The 16,832-nt window shown below is 48.6% G+C and overlaps 1 long non-coding RNA gene across 2 annotated transcripts; it reads left to right on the top strand.

Moving 5' to 3' along the window:
* Nucleotides 1–478: 478 nt before the first annotated feature.
* Nucleotides 479–4,435, top strand: LOC128050645 (uncharacterized). 2 transcript variants are annotated; one of them, XR_008199684.1, is made up of 3 exons: nt 479–1,002; nt 2,182–2,768; nt 4,299–4,435. It is a non-coding gene; the product is annotated as an uncharacterized LOC128050645 (long non-coding RNA). The 2 variants fall into 2 exon arrangements; XR_008199683.1 differs by having other exon boundaries at nt 479–907.
* The last annotated feature ends 12,397 nt before the right edge of the window (nt 4,436–16,832 follow it).

A 16,832-nucleotide genomic window follows, 5' to 3' on the forward strand; every position in this document is an offset into this window, starting at 1 on the left:
GGGTGAGAGATGGTTCTATAAAAGAAAATCAGGGTGGGGCTTCCCTGGTAGCCCAGTGGTTAAGAATCTGTCTGCCACTGCAGAGGACACAGGTTTGATGCCATGGGGCAGCTAAGCCCATGCGCCACAACTACTCAGGCCCACATGCCTAGAGTTTGTGCTCTGCAACAAGAGAAACCAACCCAGTGAGAAGCCCTTGCCCCACAGCAAAGAGTAGCCCCTGCTCACTGCAGCTGGAGAAAGCCCGCACACAGCAACAAAGACCAATCACAGCCAAAAATAAATTAATATTTAAAAAAAAGAAAACCAGGGTGCTATGAGCAGAATGAGGGGGCATCAGTGCTGGACAGGCACAGATGTCTGCTTCCTCACAGAGCCCTGGTATGTTAAATACACCTGTGTCTGCAAAGTGTATGGCTTTGGTGGGTACTCAGGAACTGAGTCCCTCCCTCTTCCCTCTCCTCTAGGAAACAGGATTCACATCCCACCAAATCCAGGCCACCAGCTTCCTTGTTCACATGTGGAGACTAAGAAGCTCCAGAGACAAGAAGGGACTTTGCCCAGGGTAACCCAACAACCAGCCAAGCAGACATCGAATCTGTCTTTTGACCTGAAACAAATCTCAGTGAAAGTCTGAGCTGAGAACGCTGAGATCCCCTATGCACCAGCGGAGTTGGCTGGCATGCGCACAGGGGAGGTGGGAAAGATGCAGCCTGCTGAAGACCCAGAGGAAATGATGCCGCTCACGTGGGGATCCCAGACTGTGCACCAAGCTGTGGGCTGGTGGCTCTGGCAGAGTGCCGGTCCAGCCCCCTGCCCATCATGCTATGAACTCGGCCATCTCTGGGGACTCTACACTCTGGAGGCTGAGAGACCCAAGCGGTCATGTTTCCTACGGCTGCCCCAGGTAGGCGACACGGCCCTTCCCTTGTTAGTTTCCGGCTCCGTTTGTGAGAGGGGATGTGCCTCCTTCAGGACGCAAGCGGACCAAGTAGCAAGCATGTGAGTTAGAGCTGTCAATATTGACCCTTTCAATTTGGCCCTTGACTCGGCTCTAGGGTTTCCAACCTTGGGCAGGTCGTCTGACTTCTCCACTCTAAATATAGTTAGGTTGGCATGCTGTGAAGCGATCTATTTAAAGGAAGCTGGGCTAGACTCACACACATCTGGCTGGAGTGGCTAGATTGCTCCCTCCATCCCCCGTCAAGTGAAGCACATTGGTTTGCTATACGCACTGCTGGGGGGAGTAAACATTGCTACCGCCTTCCTGGAGGGTACTTTGGAGCCAGGTGATGACCCCTTTAAAAATGTTCAGACTATTATTCCATACCCTATGAAGTTTTCCTGAGAAAATAACCATGGATGTCACCAAAATATGCATAAAGATATTTATTGCAGGACTGCACGTAGTAAAATAATCCAAATGTCTAACCACAGGGGATTGGTTAATTTAATTATGGTTCCCAGGTGGCACTAGTGGTTAAAAAAAAAAAAAAAAACCAACTACCAAAGCAGGAGACATGAGACATGGGTTCAGTCCTTGGATCAGGAAGATCCCCTGGAGAAGGGAATGGCAACCCACTCCAGTATTCTTGCCTGGAGAATCCCATGGACAGAGGAATGCTGTGGGCTATAGTCCATGGGGTCTGAAAGAGTCAGACACGACTGAAAAGGCTTAGCACGCACACAGTCATATGGATAGAATAGACTGTTATACAGATACGATTGTACTACAGCATATGGAATTATGTGAAAACTGATTATAATATGAAAGTCAAAATGAGGTTTGACAGAAAACAAAATTCTTTAAAGCAATTATCCTTCAATTAAAAATAAATAAATTTATTTAAAAAATAGAACCTTAAAAAACAGTAAGTTATAAACTCATTTTGTGAAAAAAATACACCTATTTATGTATTAAAAAGCTTAAAGCGGTTGTATCGGAGACAGGTGGGAAGGAGAGAAAAATCTGTGGGTGTTCTTGGTTTTCACATACCTGTGTATTTTTCTAACATTTCATTAATAAATTTGTATTGCTTCATTAATTAGTAAAAATGCCCAGTAGTTTTCACAAAGAGATTTTTGCTGGTTTCCTTTTTAAAAAGTACTTTTACTTATTGAAAATCACCGTCAGGAATGAGGCTAAACTGATCTTTCTCTCTCTCTCTGTCTCTCTCTCAGGCTATGATATGTGGAGATGAATGGGGAGCTGGCGGTTGAGGGAGCACATTGGTTTGCTATAGAGCAGAGCAATACAGCCGCAGAACAATACAGTGCAAGAAGGTTGCACCAGGAGGCTCGACCCATTTGCTGTGTGACCCTGGGCAACTCACTCAGCATCTCTGGGCCTCAGTTGCTACATCCACAAGATGAAATATTATATGTCATCTCTGGCGTTCTGTCCAGCATGCAGTTCTACTATGGATAAGTCTGTGTACTTCATAAATTGTTTTTGTCTCTCCAGACCCGTGAGACTGCCGAAAACTCTGCCTGGCCTGTGTCAGCACGTGCCTTCTGCTCAGTCTCTTTATCCAGCTACTTTGAAACTGGCAAATTCACGGGGAAGCACATTGACTTCAGGCTCTCATACTCTGGGATTTCCAGCACTCAACTCCTGGCTTCCTGGATAGCTCTTTGAAGCCTTCTAACAGATTTTAATTTTCTTTTCAACCACTTTATCTAGGTCTTCTAGTTGTTTATTGAGAGGGTTGATCTCTCTCTACAAGTTAGTTTGCCACAGGCGGAAGCAGAAGTCCCTTCATACGTTAGTAAGTAAAACAAGTAGTTATAGAGTGGTATGTAAAGTGGGTTCTATCTATATGCAAAGTATATATGTATATATGTGTGTGTGTGTGTTCGTGAAGAAGAAAGAGAAAGAACAAAAGCTATACACACTGCTTAACTACTGAGGTTTTCATTTTTTAACACAAATATTTCCAGTTTTATACAATGGACACTGAGTGTGTCCAAACTGGGATTGACTTTTGAGGTCATTTATACCCATTTTGAAAATGAGGACGTGGAGGCCAGGGACAGTTAAATTCATTTCAATTCAACAATTATTGGAGGCTTGTTGTGGGCAGAGAACCATGCAGTGGGCCTCAGGGTATCCAAGGAAAAGTAAGACCCAGTTACCTAATCCTCTGTTCAAGTGTCTCCAGTGTATGCTAGACTTTGGGAGATGAGGATAAAGATGACAAGAATCCGCCCTCAAGAAATGCTGGCTGTGGAGACAGTTATCCAGATAAACTATCCTACATATGACGTGATAAATGCTAAGGAAATGACACGGCAGAGATTGCGGTTTTTTTCTTAATAGCTATTCTTTCAACATCCAACTAAAAGATTGTATTTCCTGGTCTCCCTTATAATGAGTTGTGGTCATGTAACAAAATTTTGGTCCATGAGATGTTGGAGGAAATGTTGTGGGAGTTTCTGGGAAGTATTTTTAAAGGGAACAGCAAATCTTCCCTTTTTTCTGCTGCTTGGAATTTAGATGCAATGTCTGGAGCTTTAGTAATCGTTTTGAACTGTGAAGGGACCCCCATACTACGATGGTGGAACAGATAAAAGTAGCCTTAGTCACCAACACCATGGAGCTGCTCTATCAGCCCTGTATTTCTATGTTTATACTTACTTCACACAGGAGAGAAAGAATCATCTTATTTCTTATGCCACTATTATTTAGGATTTTTTTTTCCTACATGCAAATAAAGAAAGTCTCAATTTATACAAATCCTAAAAATAAAACGTTACAGGAGCAAGGGAGTAAGTGAAGAAAGAGTGAGTATTTCCATTTTTGAGCAGCAAGGAAGTCAGAACAGGCATGGAGGTTGTGAAGAGAGTTTGCCAATGAGATGGGCAGGGATGAAGGAGGAAGAGTGGGCCAAGAAGGGAGCATGGGTACAGGGCAGGGAATGGGCTGAGGGGTGTTGGAATCACTCAGCCTGGATTCACACCCCATCACAATCACTTCGTTGCTCTAAGCCTCAGTTTCCCCATCTGTCAAATGGGGGTAATCATAGTGTTAGCTGCATCAGGTTGTAGTGAGGATTACATGAGTTAATATAATGTGCCTGGTGCCTGGTGAGTGCTCAGTAAAGGCTGGCTATTAATGTGCGTATCTGAAAATTGGGATAATCATAGTCTGATCTCTAAGGGCAGCCAGTCTAGATAACACAGCACAGGGCACTACCCAGACTGGGTGCCCAGCTATGGAGCCCCCTTTCTCCCCCTGCTGTCAGGGAATTTACAATCACTATTTAACAAATCTTCACCAAGCCCCTGCTCTGAGCCAGGTACTGGGCCAGGAGGTTGCTGACTCCAGGAAGAATCAGACCTTATCCCTGACCTCCAGTTGCTCACAGTCCCGAGGAGAGGAAAGGAAAATAAAAAGACGAACATAACACAGTATGAGAAATGCAACAGGTCCAAGTTCAATCCACGAGCTCAGGTGAGCAAGAAAGGTAACATTATTTTGGTTAAATAAGCTCAGTCTCGGCTATGATCTCCCATATTAGGTGGGAAACCTTAATCTCAGGCAAGCTGAGACTTCCCTCTTTCTCTGGGGGTGGTGTTTCAGTTCCAGGGATCTTGTGGGGAGTGTCTGAGGTGTGTCATCACTTATCCACGCTGATATCTGTTGAGACATCTTTATTCCTATCGGAGGAGGGGTCACCCACACACCCAGGCCACTGCTAAGTTGTCCCTTGAAGTTTCATCCCCTCTCTCAGCTGCTTCTGTGGCCTTTGAACCATTGCTCAAGCTCCCATGGCCCCTGGCACACAGGGAGCTCTGTTAGACATACGAGGTTCTTCTGCTCAGCCACACAGTCACTTCTTTCCACTTGAGAATCTGCCCAGGAGAAGAGCGCAGGTCCTTTCCACATTTAATTTCCTCGAGGATTCCATGGTCTCTCCAAGGACTATGGCTGTGGAAGCAGCAGGTTCAAGTGTCTCTTTCCTCCAGGGATACACCATCCATCTTCCCCTTTCCTGATGCTTCAGGTCTCTCCTCACTCTTATCTAGAAAGTTTGGTCTGGATTCAGGAAGGCAGAATCTTGCTTTTGAACTCCCTGCCCTTTCCCATATCAATCATGTCATAACACACAAGAGACTTTTCCTGTTGCCCTTTTGAAACTGAAAAACCAGGCAAAGATTCCAGTTTCTCTTTTTCTGCAGGGCCAGAGAAAGAACAGTAGGCTTAAAACAATAATCTACTATTTTTTGTTATAACGGCAGGGGTATGGAGGTGCGTGTAAGGCTTCTGGGTAACAGAAATTAGCAAGACAGAAAAACAACACGATGAGTTCCCTCCATTCCCCCATCCCTCCCCAGAATGGCTGAAATTAAGAAGACTGACACAATCAAGTGTTGGCCAGGGTGTGGAGGCACTGGAACTCTTCCCTCAGGCGGTGGGAATGTAAAATAGGATAGGCACTATGGAACACCGCTCTGCAGCCTTAATAAATGTAGATCTATCTTGTGATCCAGAAAGTCCACTCCTAGGTATATCTCTAAGAGAAATGAAAACATACATCTATGAAAGACTGTGCATAAATCCTAACAGCTTATTCATTATATCCCAAGTTGGAAAGTGAAAGTGAAAGTCACTCAGTCGTGTCTGACTCTTTGCAACCCCATGGACTATACAGTACACGGAATTCTCCAGGCCAAAATACAGGACTGGGTAGCCTTTCCCTTCTCCAGGGGATCTTCCCAACCCAGATGATCGAACCCAGGTCTCCCACACTGCAGGCAGATTCTTTACCAGCTGAGCCACAAGGGAGGCCCAAGAATACTGGAGTGGGTAGCCTATTCCTTCTCCAGTGGATCTTCCTGACCCAGGAATCAAACTGGGGTCTCCTGCTTTGCAGGTGGATTCTTTACCAACTTAGCTATCAGGGAAGCCCCAAGCTGAAAACAACCCAACTGTCTATCAACAAGAGCTTGAAAAAACACATTTTAGTTAAGTTAAACAACCCAAGAATTAATCACAACCCTGGTTGTGAGAGTTGGACCGTAAAGAAAGCTGAGCCTCAAAGAACTGATGCTTTTGAACTGTGGTGTTGGAGAAGACTCTTGAGAGTCCCTTGGACTGCAAGGAGATCAAACCAGTCAGTCCTAAAGGAAATGAGTCCTGAACATTCACTGGAAGGACTGAGGCTGAAGCTGAAGCTCCAATACTTTGGCCACCTGATGCGAAGACCTGACTCATTGGAAAAGACCCTGATGCTGGGAAAGACTGAAGGCAGTGGGAGAAGGGGATGACAGAGGGTGAGTTGGTTGGATGGCATCACCAACCCGGTGGACATGAGTCTGAGCAAGCTCCAGGAGTTGGTGTTGGACAGGGAGGCCTGGCGTGCTGCGGGCTTTTCTGTATTTATCCTTCAGTGGATAGACACATGGGTTGTTACTTCTTTTGCACTGTTATGCAAAATGCTGCTATGAATGTTCTTGTACAAGTTTTCCTATGAACCTATGCTTTTTTACTCTCTTAGGTATATACCTGGGAATGCAACTGCTGGATCATTTTCTGACCCTGTGGACTGTAGCTCACAAGGCTTCTCTGTCCCTAGGATTTCCCAGACAAGAATACTGGAATGGGTTGCCATTTCCTTCTCCAGGGGATCTTCTCAACCCAGGGATCTAACCCAAGTCTCCTGCATTCGCAGGCGGATGCTTTACTGAGCCACCATGGGGGTCCCAGGCACCACCACCCCAACGGTGACCCTATGCTTGGCTTTTTCAGGAATCATCAAACTGTTTTCCAGGGCAGCTGCACCATTCTATGTTTCCACTGGTAATGTCTGAGAATCCTAAAGTCTGTGCATATCCTTGCCAACTTATCTTCCCCCCACCCTTTTACACATCCACCTGAATGGGGGTGAAGTTGTATCTCTTTGGTTTTGATTTGCTTTTCCCTAATGACTAATGATGTTGAGCACCTCTGCATATACTTATTGGCCATTTGCATGTCTTCTCTGGAGAAATGTCTATTCAACTTTTGTCCATTTAAATAAAAAGAATCAGCTGCGTTGTTTGCTTTTTTAGTATTGACCTTAAGAATTTTTTTTTATATGTTCTAGACACTAGACGCATATCAGACATTTGGTTTGTAATTATTTTCTCCCATTCTCTGAGAGTCGCCTTTTTAAAATTCACACTAGAGTACCTTTGGGTCCGGTGGGGACAGTAACCCTACTGTCAAAGCCCAGGTCACTTTCCTGCCACAAAAACAGTAACAGTCTTGCCCGGGTCTCACCAAGAGGACATGGAAGCACCTCAGCACCTTTACAGCCGGTCTGCTATGCACGTGCCTGGCATTAGGGGCTTAAATCTGGAGATAATACGGTCCTTTTCCTCGCTTTCGCACCTCCTTGAACGATACTCGCAATCTGTCACTCAGGGTCTTAAGCCAAACACTGGCTGCCCTTGACTCCGCCCCTTTGCGCCGCCAGCCAATCGGCTCCCGCGGTCCTCACCTGTCCTTCCTCCTCCTCCCCGCACCCCAGCCTAGGCGGTAGGTACCCGCACAGGCTCAGGATTCTTGGTCTTGTGCAACCTCACGGCTGGCTGGCTTCTTCCCGTCCGTCCCAGCTCCACCAGGGCAGGAGCGGAGTAACTTTTCTTAAGTGAAAATCCATCCTGGGGCTCCCCTGATCGACAAGTTCCCATGGCTATAGCCATGAAAAATGTCTGGGACTGGTCTCTCCACCCACTTCTTGAAGTGACTCAGCCTGATCGAATCTTCTCCCTATTTCCCAGCTCTCCCTGCCTCCAGGCTGTACAGAACCCGCACCAGCACCAGCCTCCCCCCACCCCTGTCCCCGCAGTAGGGGGGATCGGAGAGACGTGGCAGTGAAAATTTTACGGAGAGAAATCTCAGGGTGGGCGGCAGCTGGTCAGGGAGGAGAGGGGGTTTGGGTGGATAAGGGGAAGGGTGACGGGGAGGGGAGGAACCTCCCTCCGCCTGTGCAGTGACACCCTTCACACCTGGCCCGCCTGGGACTCACCCTGGTCACCTGAGAGGCTCCTGGGAGGCACCTGAGAGGCTCCTGGGAGGCACCTGAGAGGTGTGTGAGAGCCTGACTCAGCCTCAAGCATCGGCGGGCAGATTCCTCTGGCCCTCTTGGAGCCTCTTAGATTCTTCAGACCAAGAGCTAGAAAAGCCATCAGGCCCCACCCCCCTCCGCCCCCCCACCTCCATAAGCCTCCATCTAGACTCTTGGGCTAACTCTAATAACAAACAGGGGAGACCAAGGCCCACAGAGAGGAAGAGGCCCTTTCCAACCCTGACTGTGTCTTGACCACCGGGGGAAAGTGAAAGTGTTAGTTGCTCGGTCATATCTGACCCTTCGTGACCCCCTCGAATGCAGCCCACCGGGCTCCTCTGTCCATCGGATTCTCCAGGCCAGATTACTGGAGTGGGTAGCCATTCCCTTCTCCAGGGGATCTTCCTAACTCAGGGATCAAACCTGGGTCTCCCACATTGCAGGCACCCCAGGGGAATTTGAAGGAAATAAGCTTCCTTAGATACTACTGCCAGCTTGGGGCAGGAGCCCTGTCATCTGCATTTTTTAATAGATGATTCTGCTGCAGGAGGGCCGCTGATAGCTGGGCGGACACAGAAAGGTGTGGGAGCGTGTTTGGGGGGGCCCATCTCTTGATAGGGTCTGGCTTTCTTCCCAGAATCCTGGGGCGTGCCCGTGGCGAGGGGTCAACAGGTCTGGGCTGTGTGTGGCCAGACCACCTTGCTTTCTCAGCCTGGAAGCCAAGGCTGGCTCTCCGGCTGCCAAGGTGCTGGGACTGCGGCTCGCCTCTGTGCTCTGGACTTGGCTGTTCAGGATGTTCTGGAGAGAGAAGGCTCCCTGGCGAACCGTTCTCCTCTGAGGAGCTTTCAGCTCTGAAACCTGGGAGGGGGAGGTTCAGAGGCCAGGGGAGAAGTCGGGGTGGGACAGAGCCTCTGTCCGAGGGTAAATACAACAGAAACCGAATTACAAAGGAGCCTGTTTGTCTCAGGGCGGGGTGGGGGCGGATATGAGGGGGGGTGGTGCAGGCAGGCGTGTCAGCTGTCACTTCCACACCTGCCCAGGCTCCCGGCAGCCTCCTGGCTCCCTGCCCACTCTTCCATCAAAATGTGTTCCCTGGGCGTGATGTGCAACCCATCCACACTTGGGTGCAATCGCCTGATAACGCGGATCCAAAACACGAGTGTGTTCCCTTCTTGCTTTCCTTCTTCCTTCCCTCCTGCTCCGTGATCTGCTTTCTCTTTGCACTCCTGGTCTTGAGCTTTTTGATACGAGCTTCCTGTTCCTCAGGTCTTTACTTCCTCACTCATCATGTCTGTTTTCCACGCTCACTTGGCCAAGCTCCCAACCCTGGGCGTGTCCTGCTCTCAGCCACCCCAGCCTCCACCTCTGTGCAGCTGCTGCTGGACCGGGCTGGAGAACAGCAAGTGCTCTGGCTGTGCTTGGGTTAAACTCGCGACCTTGAATGTTAAGAGAGCCCTCGGCGTGGCCTGGCAGTTGGACCCGATCTCCCCATTCGTTCACTCCTTGGCTCTCTAAATGTCTCTGTGCCTCCTCCCCAGCCCCCATTCTGGGCTTCCAGCTCACTGAGCTCATCAAAGCAGTCAGAATGTCCACAGACCCACCAGCATCTCCACCCGTTTCTCATCCTGCCTACCCACTGCCACAGGTGAGCCGACCTGACTCTTGCACATCTGTGTTGTGCGCTGGACCCCACTCCCTGCCTCTGCTCCAGGACGTCTCTCCAGCAACCCTCTCTCTTCTTTCACAGCATTATTTTTAACCTCCTGTAGATCATTCTCCCAAGCATACAAACACACCATTATTTCCCCATCCTTAAAACAATAACAGCAAAACAATCTTGTTGACTCCCCTTCCCCTTCCAGCTACTCCTTCATGTCTCCCTGTTGGCTTAGTTATCGCTGCGTAACAGTCCACCCCAAGTGTAGTGGCTTTCAAACCATCACCCTTTTATTATCTCATCAGTTTTATTTTCTTGGGCTCCCAAATCACTGCAGATGTTAACTGCAGCCATGAAATTAAAAGACGCTTGCTCCTTGGAAGGAAAGCTATGACAATCCTAGACAGAATATTAAAAAGCAGAGACATTACTTTGCTGACAAAGGTCTGTTTAGTCAAAGCTATGGTTTTTCCAGTAGTCATGTGTGGATGTGAGAGCTGGACCATAAAGAAGGCTGAGCACCGAAGAACTGATGTTTCCAAACTGTGGTGCTGGAGAAGACTCTTGAGAGTCCTATGACCTGCAAGGAGATCCAACCAGTCCATCCTAAAGGAAATAAGTCCTGAATATTCACTGGAAGGACTGATGCTGAAGCTGAAGCTCCAATGCATTGGCCATGTGATGAGAAGAGCTGACTCACTGGAAAAGACCCCGATGCTGGGAAAGACTAAAGGCAGCAGGAGAAGGGGGCGACAGAGGATGAGAGGGTTGGATGGCATCACTGACTCAGTGAGTGTACATTTGAGCAAACTAGGAGATGGTGAAGGACGGGGAAGCCTGGCATGCTGCAGTTCATGGGGTCGCAAAGAGTTGGACACAACTGAGCAAATGAAGAGCAAGAGTTTGGTGGGTGGAAGGGGCTTAGATGGGTGGTATTTGGTTTTATGTTGTATCGGTTGGGCTGTGGGCTCCACTGGGCTAGGATGTCACAAGGTCTGTGGCTGATGCTGGCTGTTGGCTGGATCGCAGTTTGGCCTGTTGAGCCCAAGGCCTGCATTCTCTCCTCTGTGTGACTTGGGCGCTTTAGAGTATAGTGGCCTGGTTCCAAAAGTCCAAAGGCCGCCAGGCCTCCTTAAGGCCTAGGCCTGGAACTGGCCCAGTGTGGCTTTTGCTACCTTCTACTTGTTAAAGCCAATCACAGGGAGAGCCTAGTTGTAAGGGTAAGGGCTACACCATGATTTGAACAGCAGGAGGCAAGGTCACTGTGGGCCCGCAACCAACTAACTTCCACACTCCCCTTTTCAAAGGTGCTCTCTGTCCTCAGTCTTTCCGATTCCTCTGTGAAATGAAATGCCCCTTGCTGTATCAACAGACATGGATGTAACAGCCAACAGCGATTTCGGGCCTCCATATGTGAACGAGGGCTCTCAAAAGGGAAAACAAAGCCTGTGATTCAGCAGATGCCACCTCTCCTCCCACCCCCCCACCTCTCACCCCCCAGTGATTGCTGAGGAGTTGGGTGGAGGGGGACTGAGAAATCAAAATATAGGATGCTGGCCCCAGATAGCTGAGACGCATATGAAAGGGATGACTTCAATAATCCCCAGACTCTTGCATCTTCCCATACGTGGAAGAGATATCTGGTTTTCCTTAATTAACAATAATCTTTGATGTTCAGACACCTGCCCTCCTTGGTTACAAGCTTCTGTAAATCCTGACTCCTTCCCTCACCTCCTCGGAGCAGCCTCCCAGGGCTCCTTGACCTGCTGTCTCCTGGGCTTGAAGTCCTAAGATCTTCCCACTGAAGAAAACACTCTCTACTTTCAGGCTGTAGACTCTTTTTTTTAATCGACGCCTCCCTCCCAACTTTCTTAAACCCGTTCCAATCAAGGTGTTCACTCCTGCTACTCCACAGGCGACTGCCCTGGTCAAGACTGCCAGGAGCCTCGTCACGACAAGCTCGACGGTCAGCTCTCGGTCCCCGTCCCCTGCGTGGTTTGGCCCCGCTGGCTGCTCCCTTCTTGCCTTGATCTCTGGACCCCAAGCTGTCCTGGTTGTCCCCTTCTCACCCTCCTCCACTGACTGGTTCTCTTCTCTCCCAACCTCTTAATATCGGGACGAGCCAGGGGCTCAGCCCTCGACCCTTGTCTCTTCTCTGTATCACTTTTTTGGTGATCTCCCCTGATCTCATCCCTTTAAACACCACTCACGTGTCACTGACTCGGCATTTATATCCTCAGCCTAGACCGCTCCTGAATTCCAGCTCACATCGAACACCTGCCTGCTACCTCCACTGGGTATCCAGTGCACGTAAAACCTGCATGTCCAAAACCAAACTCTGTGTTCACTCCCCAGCCGCCCCCCACCAAAACTTTGACCTGACTTCAGCTTCCCCCATGTAGCTTGATGGCAACTCGCGTCTTGCAGTTACTCAGGCCCAAACCCCAGCATCAAACTTGATTTCTCGCTTTCTCTCACACCAATACCCACACTGCCATGAACTCCTGTTGGGTCTCCCTTCAGAATATATCCAGACTCCAACCACCTCTCATCTCTTTGGGGGTCACCACCCTGGTGGGAGCTCCCATCCCCTTAGCTGGATGAATTCTCACTGGTCTATCCCTACCTTGACCTCCTAAAACCTGCTGATTTATAGCCGGGTGGCCAGAGGGGGTCTTTTAAAATCTAAGCGGGTTTTTTTTTTTTAACTAAATAGCATTAGAGATATTCACAGCATGTGAACCCTTGCAGGGCTGAATTCCATTTGAATTTTTTGTTTATAATGAGATTCCCTAATAATGTCTTTATTACATTTCTTTAAAAACTAAAATAAATAAAACCTAAGCTAGATCATATCCCTTCCCTGCCCAACACCCTTCAAGCACTCCCATGTTACTCAGCAAAAACTTGCCAAAGTCCTCACCATCACTTGTAAGGCCCTGTGTGGCCTGGATACCCTGTTGCCTCTGACCGCCCCCCCCCCCCCCACCCAACCCCACACTCCCCTTCACTCCCTCTGCTCCAGCTGTTTGGCCTCTGATACAGTCTTTCACACTCGGCAGGCACACTGCCACCCAGAGTCTTTGCCCAGGCCTTTCCCCTACCCCTAGATCTCTGCAAGGCTCCCTTCCTTGCCTCCCTCCCTCTTTGCTCAGAGGTCACCTCCTCCAAGAGGCCTTCCCTGACCTTCCCATTTAGAACTGCCTCCCAGCTCTGCCTCTGGTTTTTCCAGTCTCCATTTTCCTGCCCTTTTCTCTCGCCGATAGCTCTCCGCCTTCTAACATACTCTGTAATTTACTCATTTATCTTTATTGCTTTATCTGACTCATGCTGCTAATATGTAAGGTTCACAAGGGGAACACCTTTGTCTCTTGTTCACGGAGGCGTTCTCATGCCTAGAGCAGAGAGGGTGCTCAAATTTTATTTTTTTAATTTTACTGTAAGTATCTCAAATCCTTTTAAGTATGTCAAATCCTTTTAAGTATATCACATCCTTTGTGACACAAGGCAGGGTGTAGACACATTTATTGGCGCCTTTGCTCTTCCATCTATCCATCCATTCACTCAACTGCCCATCCATCTGTTTATAATCATTTATCTGCTTAACACCATCTGCTCATGTCTGTCTCTCTGTCCAGCTATTCATCTGTCCAGTCTGCCATATATCTAAACAGTCCTTCAGCGAACATATTTGAAGCTTCAAATTTTGGCCCAAGCTCTGTGCCGGGCTCTGCAATCACATCCGTGACAATAAGATTCTGACCCCAGGGGTGGCTGTAAATAACTGTTTCAGGATGTGCGCATTTGTTAAGAGAACAAAACAAAACGGGACCTTGAGTCTTAATGTAAAGAATGGCACCATAATCAACAACTGGTGAATTGCTTGGGTGGAGGTGGACTGAGGTGAGGGGGTGGGGGGTGGGTGGAGAGGAAGCTCCTACCCTCCGCTGTCTCAGCTCCAAGCTGCCACCCGCCCCAGACCACTGACCTAGGACTTCTGGGTTCTACTTTCTCCGGGTCCCTGAGCCCCAGGTTCCTCACTGGCACAATGAGCTAGTAGTGCTCATCTGACCCAGTTTACTAAAGCATGCATGAGACTTCTTGCAACATGGATTCTAACCCTGGCTGCACATTCTAAACCCCCCAGGAGTAGGACGCCCAGGCCTCATTTTCGAACAATGAGATCTGAAACCTCTTGGAGTGGGGCCTGGGCACTGCTGTTTTTAAAAAGCTTCCAGGGGATTCTGATGTGCAGCCAGGCTTATGTACCAGCGGAGCTAGCGCCTGTTTAATCAATGCCCTTTATCTATTTAATTGATCTTGAATATTGCAGCTGGAGAAAAGCAGATTTAATTAGAGGAGCCTCGACATTTGTGAAGATGCTGATGTCAGTGTCTGAATACTTTCAAGGGCTTCGCAAGTTGTGTGTTGCTCATTATTAATATTTTACTCTTAGCTGCTTCAGATTTAGGCTGTTTTAGATTTAGTCACTCAGTCATGTATGACACTTGGGGACCCCCTGGATTGTAATCCGCAAGGCTGTGCTGTCCATGGGATTCTCGAGGCAAGAATACTGGAGTGGGTTGCCATGCCCTCCTCCAGGGGACCTTCCCAACCCAGGGATCCAACTTAGGTCTCCTGCATTGCAGGCAGGTTCTTTACCGTCTGAGCCACCGTTGGAAGCATCATGGGAAAAACTCATGTTCATAAAACTAACTTTTGGAGAGAGCAGTTTAAAACAGTAAGAGCTGGAGAGAAACTATCAATGGTTGAGTCCATAGGGAGGAAGAGAAAGTGAGAGATAAAGAGAGAGACAAAGGAAAGAAGGAGAGGAAGAAACTTTCCTGAGCTCACTGGGACAAGAGTAAGTGGTAAAGAATTTGTCTGCCAGTGCAGGAGACCTGGGTTCGATCCCTGGATTGGGACATCCCCTGGTGAAGGGAATGACTGTCCGCTCCAGTATTCTTGTCTGAGAAAGCCTACGGACAGAGGAGGCAGGCTATAGTCAGCGGGGTTGCAAAGAGTCAGACATGGCTGAGCGATTAAACAGCAGCAGCAAGTAGAGCCATGGCAAAGAAAACTCTGAACGCACAAGAGAACTGGCCCGAGGTCATATTCTCCAGCTGCTGACTCAGTGATGACTGAGCAGGCTGGGCAGGGGGGCACCTCCCTCCAAAGGACCCTGGCTCCCAGCTCACAGTCTTACTGTGATAGAACGCCAGGCCCTCCAGGAAGCAAACCTCCAGACAAGAGGCAACACAAGGGATTTATTGGGCAGCAACTTGTGAGAAATGAGAGGCAGGAGAGCCACAGATGGCAGTGGTGGTCGGTTGGACACCTATAAAAGGAGAGAGGGGAGGAGAGGCTTGGACCGAAGGAACCTCAGGCTGCCAGGCGGTATTGAGAAAACCCCCACCAGGCTGGGGGTGCCCTGGAGCAAAGACTGGCTGTTAGAGAAGCCCCCACTGGGAGGAGAAGGCCTAGCTCTGGTACCCCCACCAGGTCCAGTCTTTGTCGGGGAGCAGCTGGGGCACCAGCTGGAGGCTGTCAGTCAAATACAACTCTTCCCAGGAGGGACTCTTCAAGGGGGAGCTCCAGGGACACCACGGATACTCACAAAATAATGAAGACGTTCATTAACCCAACCAATATTGCTTGAGCTCATATTCAACATAAAGTGCTGTGCTAGGCGTTGTGGTTATAACAGTGCCCAAGGGAGGCATGCCCCTGCCCTTAGCTTCTTTCACACCACATCTAGGAGGTGGGCATCACAAGATGTCTGAGTCACAGTGAAGAGAAGCTTGGAGAATCTAAGCTTCCCAGGTGGTGCAGTTGGTAAAGAACCCACTTGCCAAGGCAGGAGATGCAAGAGACATGGGTTTGATTCCTGGGTGGGGAAGATCCCCTGGAAGAGGAAATGGCAACCCACTCCAGTATTCTTGGCTGGAAAATTCCATGGACAGAGGAGTCTTGTGGGCTACAGTCCATGGGGTCACAAAGAATCAGGCAATCTGTAATGGGTGGGGTGAACATAGAATTTACCTGGACCTCTTTGAGATGAAAGTGATTGCTACTAATAACCATGCCCGGACAACTGGCATAAACTGGAACCATCCTGGGCAAACTGGGATACGAGCTGATACTGAAATAGAGACACATGATCCAGTCCAGGGAGTCAGGGAAGACTTCCTTGGGAAAGAGACATTAGGAGCTGGGCTCCGAAGGGTGCGTAGGAGTCAACTTGTTGCTCAGGTCTCATATGTGTTATCAGAGCCTGTTGCGCCCTTAGGTGGCTGTCCCCACAGGTGTTCACTGACCATCTGATGGCTGATTTCTCACTGTCTCAGGGACTCCCATATTGGGGACATCACTGTTGTCTGAAAGAGCCCTGCCCTGGATTCTTCTGGGGGCACCGAAAAGGAGACACGGGTACTGAGAAAGAGTCTGTCTGTAGCTTTCCCCCTGCCTTGGATGATGTCATTCTGCACAGGGGATAAGGGAAGCTGGTCACATGGATTACAGTCCACATTTACCGTTTTTGAGACATCATGGATCTGCTTTTGCCTAATCTCTTTTACTGTTGTAAATACACGTAACATAAAATTTACCACCTTGGTCATTTCTAAGTGTGCAGTTGAACAACGTTGTGTATCTGCAGTGTTGTTCAACCATTCCCACCATCCATCTCCAGAACATTCTCAGCTACCCGAACTGAAAGGCAGGATCTAAGTCCCCATTCTTCTCTCTCCCAGCCCCCAGCAACCACCCTTCTGCTTTCTGTCTCTATGGATTTAACTACTCTGGGGACTGCATGTAAGTGGAATGATGTGATACTTGTCTTACTGTGTCTGACTTATTTCACTTAGTCTAAGGTCTTCAGGGTTCTCCCGTGGTGTAGCGTGCGTCAGGATATCATTCCTTTTAAAGGCTGAATAATATTCTATTGTGAGATTTACCCCATGTTACCTGCCCATTCACCTATCAGCGGGTATTTGGGTTGTCTCTGCCTTTTGGCTATCATGAACAATGCCGCTATAAACATGGGTGTACAAATAACTCGAGGTCCTATTCTCAACTCATTTAAATATATACCCAGAAGTGGAATGTTTGGATCGCATGGT

The sequence above is a fragment of the Budorcas taxicolor genome, chromosome 1, assembly GCF_023091745.1.
Source record: "Budorcas taxicolor isolate Tak-1 chromosome 1, Takin1.1, whole genome shotgun sequence".
Lineage (NCBI taxonomy): Eukaryota > Metazoa > Chordata > Mammalia > Artiodactyla > Bovidae > Budorcas > Budorcas taxicolor.